The following is a 12043-nucleotide window of genomic DNA, read 5'->3' on the forward strand; positions in this document are numbered from 1 at the left end:
TTCAGGCCTCTAGTATCTGTCTTCTCTCCTGCAGTAGCCAGATCCAACAGCCATGTGCCAGTCTGGTAAGTCTAACATAAAAATAAAATCTCTTATAGCTTCCTGAAATCACTCCCTCCTGTGACTACTCAGACTCACCCAGGAACCCATCAGACCCCAAGGACACAATGAATAAGACTAGCACCATCCCTACTCTCACAGGGCTTATATTCTAGCTGGAAAAATTACTATTAAACAGTAAAATAAATATGCAATGGACAGGCTAGAAAGATTATGCTTCTATTTCTAGGGCTCATTTATTATTTGTTTTCTTCCCATGAGGTGTAGCAAGAACACCAGAGAGACCTGATCATGAGGACAGAGACTTTAGGTTAAACCAGGGTCTCTCTTCCTTGTTACCTTAGTGCAGATCACAAAACAAAGTTATTTCTGTAAGTCAGGGATTTTCCCCAATGGTCTGACAAGGACGGGGTGACACTTGCTTGTTGGTATCACTAAGGAAGCTTTATAGAAGCATTTTCTCTCATTACCGAAATGTGATCCGGGGCACAGGTCTTCAGAAAGAAGGCAGGTTTTCCTGTGGGGGTTTCAGCTGAAAGCAACACTAGAGCTGCTCACTTGATTTTTTTTTTTTTTTTTTTCAGATGGAGTCTCGCTCTGTCACCCAGGCTGGAGTATAGTGGCATGATCTTGGCTCACTGCAACCTCCACCTCCCAGGTTCAAGCGATTCTCCTGCCTCAGCCTTCCAGGTAGTTGGGATTACAGGTGCGCACCACCATGGCTGGCTAATTTTTGTATTTTTAGTAGAGATGGTGTTTCACCATGTTGGTCAGGCTGGTCTCAAACTTCTGACCTTGTGATCCACCTGCCTCAGCCTCCCAAAGTGCTGGGATTACAAGCATGAGCCACTGCACCCAGCCTTGATCTCTTTACCCTATGGCCACCTGCAAGATCATCTGCCTTCATCTCCTAGACCAACCTTGCACAGAAGGGCTCAGTATTCCCATGCTTGCTTGTGAGCCAGCACTGGCCTGAGGTCTCATTCAAACCAAAGCACTTAAGGCATATCTCTACGTTCTTTTAACCTGTCTATTATCCCAATCCCTACAAAACTGAGGCCCTGTCCATTTTTCTTCAGGTTTCTCTCCAAGCTCTGGAATCTTATCTTTGCAACCTCCCTCAGGGCCATGGTCTAGCTACCTAGCCTGTACATTTCATGATGCCAAATGTGTGTCTGCTTACACTCATCCAAACTGCTGGGCCTGGATTCTTCTCTGCGGCCATACCTCAGAATTTCCAGAATGAACAGCTGGCCTGGATCATGGCCTTTTGCTTAAGTCCCAAATGTGGGGCTGGGCTTTTTGCCTGCAAGGACACCTGGATCTGTACAGAGGACCTAGTTAGCAGCCAGCCCTAGTGCTGCCGAGCCTGTGCAGCTGGATCTCTTCATGTCCCATCTTTACCATCATGGCAGGAGGCTGGCCTGAGAATATGCCCCCTTCAATATACATGCTACCATTACCTCCTGTAGTGCATGAGCCCCTCTTTTAGTGTAAGCATTGCTCTCTCAGATTAAATGTAGAAGCATTATGAGAGAGAAGCCTAGAGAGAATATTTAGGGTAAAGAACAAACCGGTAGCCTTAATGTAATATCTCAGACTCTACAGAATGAGATATTCTCTAGGCAAATGACATTCTCTAGGCAAATGATGGTGACATCTTATTTAGAGTCTTAGATTAACCAGATGGCATAGCTGGATCATGACTCACAGCAAGGTTTCTACCTTTATTCACCTTACAATGAGGAAAAATGTCTAAATAGAGTTAGCAACTGACTGTTCCAAAGTACCCTGAGGACACACAGTCTCTTCTCTAATAAGGAGGTACTTTATCCAGAGTGACAAATTGCTCAGAAGATCACATTTTCTCCATGTGATCAGGCTGAATTTTATGATGTAGCAGGTTGATAGAGGGACCATTTCTGCAATCGGGACATCACATCATGAGCCCAAAGGACTTTGTTCAGAGGAAGGAGAGACGCTTGAAGACTATAATGAGGAGGAAGATTGGTGTGAAGCTCCCTTCAAGAGAACACTCCATCTGTATCTCTCCAACTGTGGTAAGCCCATGGGTGGGTTTGTGTTCCTATCGTGGAAGGACAATTAGGAAACATATGAATCCTGCAGCACCCCACATATTTTATTCTAAACGACATATTAATTTATCTAATTCTCATTCGGTTTTAAAATATAAGAATCATGAAATCCTAAGTATTTTATATATTTTTTGACAATTATATAATAACGTATTCAAGCAACATGCAAATCAGGAAAAAAGACAACTAAAGTTTACATAAGGGTAAAGCCAACCCTCATGAAAGTGTAAATCCTTTTTTCTATGAATTGATTAAATAAAATATAAACATTAGTATCACTATGAAGAAAAAATGAAATCATTTATAAACTCTCTAAAAAGAAGTATCTAAACATCTTTCTATATGTGCTTCCTCACATTTTTCCTATCAGTTTTTATATACTCTGTTCAAAAATAAGTTCATGTTGTCATCTTTATTAACTTTTTTTTTTCTTTGTTTGTTTTTGAGATGAAGTCTTGCCCTGTCACCCAGGCTGGAGTGCAGTAGCGCAAGCTAGGCTCACTGCAAGCTTCACCTCCTGGGTTCACACCATTCTCCTGCCTCAGCCTCCCAAGTAGCTGGGACTACAGGCACCTGCCACTACACCTGGCTAATGTTTTATATTTTTAGTAAAGACCGGGTTTCACTGTGTTAGCCAATATGGTCTAGATCTCCTGACCTCATGATCTGCCCGCTTTGGCCCCCCAAAGTGCTGGGATCATTAACTTATTTTTTAAACTTAAGAGTTTAACATTGATATGCTTCTGCATTACTCATGTTTCCATATTCTTAAATTCATTCTGTCATGATATGTTGAAAGCTAGGTTGCATTAAATTAAATCAATGTATTGGTTCTTTTTTTTTTTTTTTTTTGAGACGGAGTCTCGCTCTAGCCCGGGCTGGAGTGCAGTGGCCGGATCTCAGCTCACTGCAAGCTCCGCCTCCCGGGTTTACGCCATTCTCCTGCCTCAGCCTCAGGAGTAGCTGGGACTACAGGCGCCCGCCACCTCGCCCGGCTAGTTTTTTGTATTTTTTAGTAGAGACGGGGTTTCACCGTGTTAGCCAGGATGGTCTCGATCTCCTGACCTCGTGATCCGCCCGTCTCGGCCTCCCAAAGTGCTGGGATTACAGGCTTGAGCCACCGCGCCCGGCCAATGTATTGGTTCTTAACCAATCTTAGATCTATCTATCTATCTGATATATTTTGGATGTCTCCTTCGATTCTCTTGTTGGGACACAATCCCCGGTGTTGGATGTGGGGCCTGATGAGAGATGTTTGGGTCATGAGGATAGATCCCTCATGGCTTGGTGCTGTCTTCACAATAGTGAGTGAGTGCTTGTGAGATCTGGTTGTTTAAAACTGTGTGGCACCTCCCCCTGATTCTCTTGCTTCTTTTGCTTCCTCTCTCACTATGTGAAATGCTTGCTCCCCATTTTCCTTCTGCCATGATTATAAGCTTCCTGAGACCTCACCAGAGACTGAGCAGATGCCAGAGCCATGCTTCCTGTACAGCCTGCAGACACATGAGCCAATTAAACCTCTTTTCCTTATAAATTATCTAGTCTCAGATATTTCCTTATAGCAATGCAAGAATAGCCTAAAATGCTATCTGTCCATCTACATATATATATATAATAGGAATTGGTTCATGCAATTGTGGAGGCTGAGAGGTCCCACTCTGCAAGCTGAAAGACCAGGAAAGCTGATGGTGCAATTCATTCCAAGTCTAAAGGCCTGAGAGTTGGCAGGGATACTGGAGTAAGTTCTGGTCTTTGTCCAAAGAACGGAGAACCAGGGTCACTGATGTCTGAGTGAAAAAGGAATTGGTGTCCCAGCTCAAGCAAAGACCAAATTAACCCCTTATCCACTTTTTGTCCTATTTAGGCCCTCAAGGGATTGGACAATGCCTACCATCATTGTTGAAAACAATCTTCTTCACTCAGTCTATCAATTCAAATGCTAATCTCTGCCAGAAAAGCCGTCACAGATGCACCCAGAAGTAATGTTTTGCCAGTTCTCTGAACATACCTTAGCTCAGTCAGGTTGACACATAAAATCAACCATCATAATGATATTTTTAGTTTTTTAAAATTATCAACAATGCTCTTCCGAATACTCATATATTTATATTTCTATACAGTTTTAAATTCATTTATTTGGTTAAATTCTTAAGGGGGATTCTTAAGTCAAATGATACAGATATATGTTTCCATTAATTTGCTTGGCAAATGAGGAACAAAGAGAGAGTAATTTAGCATTTTTCATCCTTTGTCCTTAGCTATAACTTATGCCATAAATATGCTAACATAGATATACATACACACAAAACATTAGGTAAATAACTAATGTCTTAATTAAATTTTCATGTCTAATAATATGTGAAAGTTACTTTTATCATCCTGTTTTCCAAATTAGGATCATTTTTGAGGAAAAAAGTCTTTTTCATAACATATAGTCTTAAAACACCTTATATCTTAGAAGATGACTACACACATAGCTACACACACACATTGACTTTCACAGCACAGATGGCTTTCAATAGCATTTTTGTATACTGTCCTCCTAAATAACGCATTATATATATATACACACACACACACAGTATGTGTATATATATAGATAGATAAATAGATGAATGTTTAGCTATATATATATGCATATATATATACATGATATATTATCTATTACTGATTCCACATCATTCTAAAGTATACTGGTGAGCAAATTAGAAATGTCATTAATTTCATATTGTACTAAAATATATTGATGAGAAATTTGGATTCATATTTAAGAGGGAGTTTATTTTAGTAGCACAAACATGTCACATGAAACCTAACATGCAGAAATAAAATGTTGCGTTTGGGACAGAAAGCTAGGCTAAGCTTAGAGAAAGTTCCTCCAAAGACCACCATATCTGCTGAAAATCCAGATGAATTCATCCTAGATCTGCAAGCACCATAGGGAAGCAAAGATGGGTCACTGTTACATAGTCTCAGGCACGCACTCTGGGGATAGTTTCTTACACACTTACCCACGTGCTTACACACATAGATGTGTGCATCTCCACATGCTCTATGTACTATTCTTAAATATATTTCCACTGGTCTTCTAGGGGTAAAGCCTAGAGAACTAGCCTAGTGGAGTGATGAAGCCTGCTGTCACTGGAGTCAAAATGCCGATATTAAATCCTGATTCCATCACCCATCAACAGGTAGTCTTAAGTAATTCACTATTTTAACATCTCAAAGCCTTAACTCAGCCTTAAAATCTAAGCCTAAGTGTTTTCATCTATAAAATGAGGGTGATGCTAGTAGAGTCTGCCTCTCAGGGCTGTTGAAAGATTTTAAAGCTCTTAACATCTAGTAAACACTCAAAGGGGCTAGGAATTATTATTAATACTATTTTTCTTTGTTTTAGGATTATTTTATTTTATTTCATTTCATTTCATTGTTATTATTTATTTTTGAGACCAAGTCTCACTCTGTTGCCCAGGAGGGAGTGCAGTAGCATAATCTCAGCTCACTGCAACCTCTGCCTACTGGGTTCAAGCGATTCTCATGCCTCACCCTCCTAACCAACTGGGACTACAGTGTACAACACCATGCCTAGCTAATTTTTGTATTATTAATAGAGATGGGGTTTCATTCACCATGTTGGCCAGGCTGGTCTGGAACTGCTGACCTCAGGTGATCTATGTGCCTCGGCCTCCCAAAATACTCGGATTACAGGCATGAGCCACCGTGCCCTGCCTTAGCATTATTTCAATACTCAAAACGTCCTAAACGTTTTAGTGCCAGGCCAGTAGTCTCCCTTTATTTATTTATTTATTTATTGAGATGGAGTTTTGCTCTTGTTGCTCAGACTGGAGTGTAATTGCATGATCTCAGCTCACTGCAACCTCCGCCTCCTGGGTTCGAGAGGTTCTTCTGCCTCAGCCTCCCGAGTAGCTGGGACTACGGGCATCCGCCACCACACCCAGCTAATTTTGTATTTTTAGTAGAGACAGGGTTTCTCCATGTTGGTCAGGCTGGTATTGAACTCCCAGTCTCAGGTGATCTGCTCGCCTCAGCCTCCCAAAGTGCTTGGATTACAGGTGTGAGCCACTGCGCCCGGCCTCCCATGATTAGGAAATAGTAGTGAGACAGTCAGGTGGGAGAGGGTCCCCGGAAAAACTCCAGCCAGCCTGAGCACTGGGGTGGAGAGCCTTGGGGAGATGGCCCGTTTGCAGCAGAGGGGAACCTGGTCCCTGTTCTTGCTGTGTGGAACCTGAGATACCTGGGTGGGAAACACTCTAACGGGGCCTCTGGACTTGTGGGGTGTCCTTGTTTCCCCCTTTTCTTCCTTTTCACCCAACGAAACCCTGTCTTACTCACCAAACAAATTGTCTGCAAGCCTGAATATTCGTGGCCATGGGACAAAGAACCCCATCTTTAGCTGAACTAAGAAAAAGTCCTACAACTGTAGCACATCCACATAAAATAATTCAGTGTAAACCTAAAGTCATAATTAACGGTAAAAATAGCTTATGGCCAAAACTACAGGTGGGATTTCACATGGCAGATGTCCTAAATGGATTTTAAGCTCAAAGTTGGAATATCTCATACCAGCTTTTAGAATTATGCAACTAGTTGCAGTGAGCCGAGATCACGCCATTGCACTCCAGCCTGGGTGACAAGAGCGAAACTCGGTCAAAAAAAAAAAAAAAATTATGCAACTAGAGTTCTCATTCTTCATCCAGACTTTCTAGTCAGTGACCTCAAACCTGGGTTGAAGTATATGTTTTGTCACTAGTTCAAGTCAATTAATTTTCGTTCAATAAAGATAATATCAGATATATCAGGAACATCACACCTAATTGACAGGGGATTACCATCTGGTGAAACCTTGGGCAATTAATGCCTCTGAAGTTTTAACTAAACCTCTCAAGCAGGCCTGACTGCACTATGGAGAGCTGGTGAGATTTAGAAGAGATGACAGACATGCAATTGAATGGAAGACCACAAAGCAGGAGCTAGTTAGCAATCATCAAAATAAATATCACCATCACCCCCTCTTTTTACAGATCATTGTCTGTTAAGACCCAATCTCAGAGAAGTTAAAGAGCTGTCATCACCATACTTTCAGGGTCAATTCATCTCTGAAAAGGAACAGATGGGGAAGAATTATTCAATTCACAGTTGACCTGTCATAAATTCCAAGATCTTGGACTGTAAGTAAATGACCTTGCTTATGAAATCACAAATTTCCTTCTGTGGGAAAGTAAAACTGTTGTCACTAGCCCAAAGTCTAAATACACACTCACCTTCCATATATATTCAGATCCTAGTCAGGGAAGAATCTGCTTCTGTAAAAGGTTTGCAAGGTGCATGTGGTTTGCAAAGTGGCTGTGGTGGTTATTGATGGTGAGGGGGAGGAGGGGGAGAACGAGAGAACTAAATAGGTTCCCTGAGAGTTATCCTGTTTAAATTGCTAACATTAGTTGTGTCAGTCTTCAGCCTAATCAAAAGCTCACAACAAATGTTTCAATGGAAAAAACAAACAAACAAACAAACAAAAATCCTTTAAATGGCAGGAACAAAGCAGAAAAAGAGGGAAAATAAAACAACCTGCAGTTGTGGGAGGACTCCTGCTCCAAGTACACAGCAGTCTCTCCCAGACTGAGCAATTCTAGGCGCAGTGTAGAAACAAGCAGTTGATGAGAAGGGGCACACCAGGCTGTCAGCTTCTCCATAGCCTACCTGAGGTTCATGACTCTATAGGAAGAAGGTGTACTTTATATTAATATTTGTACAAAATTGATGAACTAAACCAAATAGACAACTGAGAATCTGGCTCAGTAACTGCCAAATTCCAGCCTCACATTGGTCAAATTGCACTGTATTTTTTCTTCTATGAGAAAAACAAGAACAAAAGCAAATCTGGATATTTTCATGTAATCTCAAACCATCTATTGAAATAGAATGAAAAAGGGCAAGGCTGGACAAGTTGGGCTTCTACTTATAGAAGAAAAACTTTGACTTTATATTTAAATATTTGAACATACATTCATGATAGAGGAAAAGATCTATTATGTTTTTGCTACAGAGTATAGTATTCCCTGTTTCCTTTTATTTCACCAACAATATACATACTGCCTGTATGATTGAGCAGTTATTAAGTAGGAGGAAAATAAAATTCAAGAATTGTCCAAATAGATTTTTGAAATTAGCAAACTTTACAAGTAGAAAAGAGGCTTGTAAAAACCAAGTAAACAGCTATATATATATATGTGTGTGTGTGTGTGTGTGTGTATATATGTGTATGTGTGTATATATATATATATAAAGTACAAGGACAGTGAGGAGAATTTTGGTTAGTGACTCTCAAATATAATGAGAAGTGAATATCTGTTCATTTTTATCTCAAAAGTAAATTTCATCTCCACACATTTGAAAGAAAACCAAGCAGCATTAGGGTCATATTCAGAGAGAAATAGAGATCACCTAAGACTCCAAATCACTGTCATATTTTAATGACACAATAATATAACGAATTAGATACAGTCCTAATTTGTTAAAGATGTTGAGCAGCACTAACAGGACCACCTAGATGGTGGTAAGATTGGCTTCAGATTAAGATTGGCCTCACTGGGTGAAAAATACAAAAGCATGTAAAGTTTTCTGTAAATATATAAATCCAAGTATGTATGTTTGAAAGTTTCTCAGGTTGCTTTTTCCCTAGCCTAGTCACAGAACACTGTAAATAAATCAGTGCTATCAGATTCTCATAGTTCCACCCCACTCTGCCAGTCAGTATTTCTGCAATAACTGTTTCCCTGGGAAATAGTAGGGTTCCCACCTTGGCAGTGGTTGATAGATGAAAATAAATTGTAGAGTCCATCAAAATCCACTACTGCCTCCAGCTTACTTCACCTTTTTGAGAGACCAGGATCACAGAGACGAAGGGTAGAGGGACCTGTTAACACTCCCCTTTTTCACATTGTTGTTTGATAATCCCTGGGGATAATACAGGGTATTCTGGACTCTGATTCATTTGATATTGGGAAATCAAGGTGGAAAACAAGAAGTTGTAGCAAGAGCATTTAGGAGACTGATACTGTTTGATGTCCGTGCATCCCTTCCAAGGCCTAAGAATTCTCTCATTGAAACTCCTAGAATTTAGGGGTGTCAGAGAAAGGTTGGTTCTCAGTCTATATCTCAAAAATCCCTCTATTCCTGTGACATAGGGCTGAAAACAATGATGTTGCCATTCATCCTTTCATGTATTCATTATGGTCTATAGCTGAGAAGGGCTATTTGGGGTTTGCTTTGGCTGATGCTAGAAGAAGAAAACCAAGAAGAAGCCTCTCTAGGAAAACTTGCAGTAAGGAGAGTGGTAAAATGTTAAGTCTAAAGAGAACCAAGGAAATTACCTAGTCCAACCTCTTCATTTTACAAGTGGGAAAACTTGTAGAAAGTTGCTTAATCTTTCTGGTTCTGAGGCACACAGTTCATTTATTATGATCATATGAAGAGTGCTCACAGATGCCCTTATTAGCAGTCCAAATCCTGCAAGATTTCTCTTAAGAGCCTGTTGGACTTACATTTAAAATCTGTGTTTACCAATATGAACCAGATTTGTGACCTTAGTTACATTTTAAATATTCGCAAACTGATAGTGTAGAAAGTTAAACAATTTGCCTAGTGTGTAGAGTGTGCTCTGTGGATTTGATGGGTTCCCTATGTGCGAAGATAAGAGATCATCTTGCAAAGCCCTTGGTACAATGTGTGGCACCACAATACATGGTACTTGATGAATGAGGGCTAATAACAACATTACGATAATTATTGCTATTATTACTTGTCCATTTTGTGCTGCTGTAGCATAATACCACAGACTGGATAATTTATAAAGAACTTGAATATTTTCTCACAGGTCTGGAGAATGGGAAGAGCAAGACCAAGATATTCAGTTGCTTGGTGAGAGCTGCTCTCTGCTTCCAAGATGGCACCTTGTTGCTGCATCCTCCAATGGGAAGGAATTCTGGGTCCTCACATGACAGAAGGTGGAAAGGTAAGTGCACTGAATGCTGCATGAAGCCTCTTTTATAGTCCCATTCTTGAGGGAGCGTGTCTCCATGACCCAATCACCCCTTAAATGCTTCACCTCTTAATACTATCACATTAGCAGCCCTTGAATTTTGAAGAAGACATATTCAAACCATAGCACTGCTGCTATTATTAGCTTGGTGCAAAAGTAACTGTGGTTTTTACCATTGAAAGTGTCACAGATGATAAATTCCTCTTCAAAAAGTGTTAGTTCCCTGTTCTTTGTTTCTTAAGACCAACTTTTTTGTACTTCCTTGTCTCTTAACTACCTGTTAAACAATGCTTCTCTCCTTTGCTGTGCCCAGACAAGTCCAGACATGCCTTCCTGCCCAGTAACGGGCAGCCTCTACCCTCCCACCTAATTGACCCTATTCAGTTTTAAACCTTAGCCAATCAGGTTAGCTTAGATTGTGCGTCCAACCCCAGCCAATGGGGAAAAGACACAACGGTAAGAACCAATTGCGTTACAGATAAAAACCCTTGCCCTACGCCGCTGGGTGTGCTCTTGTGATCATGAGTGATGTGGGCAGCACCCTTCTGCAGAAGTAAATTTCCTTGCTGAGGAATTTTTTTGCCAAACTTCTGGTTTTCTTTGCACCACCGAGCACTTGTTTCTAACAAAAGTAATGACAAAAACAATTACTTTTGCACCAGCCTAATACATAAAAATATCAGCTGCTCCTCTTCAGTGTCTCAACTTCCATCAGTAATCTGCTTTTAAAGTTCCTTCCTTGTATTGCCTTCCCCCACACACTTGGGTTATATTTCTTCAGCACAGCTCCCTATCCTGAGCTGCGTTTTGCCTCTTTCTGAAGTCACTGCTGTGTGTGCCCCCATAATCAGCTGCCAAACCTCTGTATTTCCTTGTGCTTGCAATTTCTGTACATTAGATGCTAAATTGCTGTCATGAGAAAGTGGCAAGTGACAGTTTGTCACATTTAACCATTTTAAAACTCACTCTACCAAAACAAACAAAGCATAGAGAAATGGTTTGAAGATCAAAAGAAACGTGTATGTATATATAGTTGGTGTTGATTCAAGTCAGAGGATTAAGTGAGTTAATGCTAAGGAAGTAATCAGCTTCAGTTAATGAGAGTGATTATCTAGGAAAATAGAACTGTCACTATTGCTTGCCATGTAAAACAGTAGATTTATTGTTTTTGGATGCTAACTACTTTAACAGAAATATCATTCATTTATACTGAGATGTTCCCCAAAGCTGACCTTTCATTAATGAAAATAAAACCCTTCAGGATTGTCAACTTGTTATCTTCCTATCCCTGGAACCCTTCTGAGAGTTTTCTGATTGAGGTCTAAGGGATTGCTGGGTGCTCACTTTCTGTGATGAGCTGCCTCTTGTAATTTCACTTGCATCTCAGAAACAGGGTGGAAGGCCTGAGGTTGTGCCCCAGGTCTGCTTCGGTGTCATCTTAAGATCTGATCTTGAAAGATTCTATAGAATAGGGAATCTTAGAGGTAAAAATCTTAGATTTGCAAAGCCAAAAGTAAAGCTGCATTATGTGGTGGGAAAGTCATTCAGCTCTTTACCTTCTCTTCCCTCCTTTTACAGTCAAACTGGTTTACAACATTTTCTTGACTTTATCTCCTGTCCCTTCCTCCTCAGTTGGCTCCAATTTGGCTCCTGTCCACTTCTTTACCAAAGAGCTCTCTTTAAAATTATTCGTGATCTCTCTGTAACTAAGTGAAATAAATATTTTTACCCTTTCTCTTACTTGACCTGTCAACAGTATTTTCCCCCCAAGACTGAGATCTAAATCTTGCTGGAGAAGGCTCAGCTGTGGCTTATGATACAGAAGTGG

General features: G+C 40.5%; 1 long non-coding RNA gene across 1 annotated transcript in view; it reads left to right on the top strand.

The window, feature by feature from the left end:
• The window catches only part of LOC117067203, a 198421-nt gene that overhangs the window by 18120 nt on the left and 168258 nt on the right, over window positions 1-12043 (top strand). Inside the window, exons 2-4 of the long non-coding RNA XR_004430652.1 lie at window positions 7199-7345; window positions 9362-9510; window positions 10051-10188. This is a non-coding gene — a long non-coding RNA (uncharacterized LOC117067203). The remainder of the gene's footprint in view (window positions 1-7198; window positions 7346-9361; window positions 9511-10050; window positions 10189-12043) is intronic.

Source organism: Trachypithecus francoisi, unplaced genomic scaffold (genome assembly GCF_009764315.1).
Source record: "Trachypithecus francoisi isolate TF-2019V2 unplaced genomic scaffold, Tfra_2.0 Contig01579, whole genome shotgun sequence".
In the NCBI taxonomy this organism is placed as follows: Eukaryota; Metazoa; Chordata; class Mammalia; order Primates; family Cercopithecidae; genus Trachypithecus; species Trachypithecus francoisi.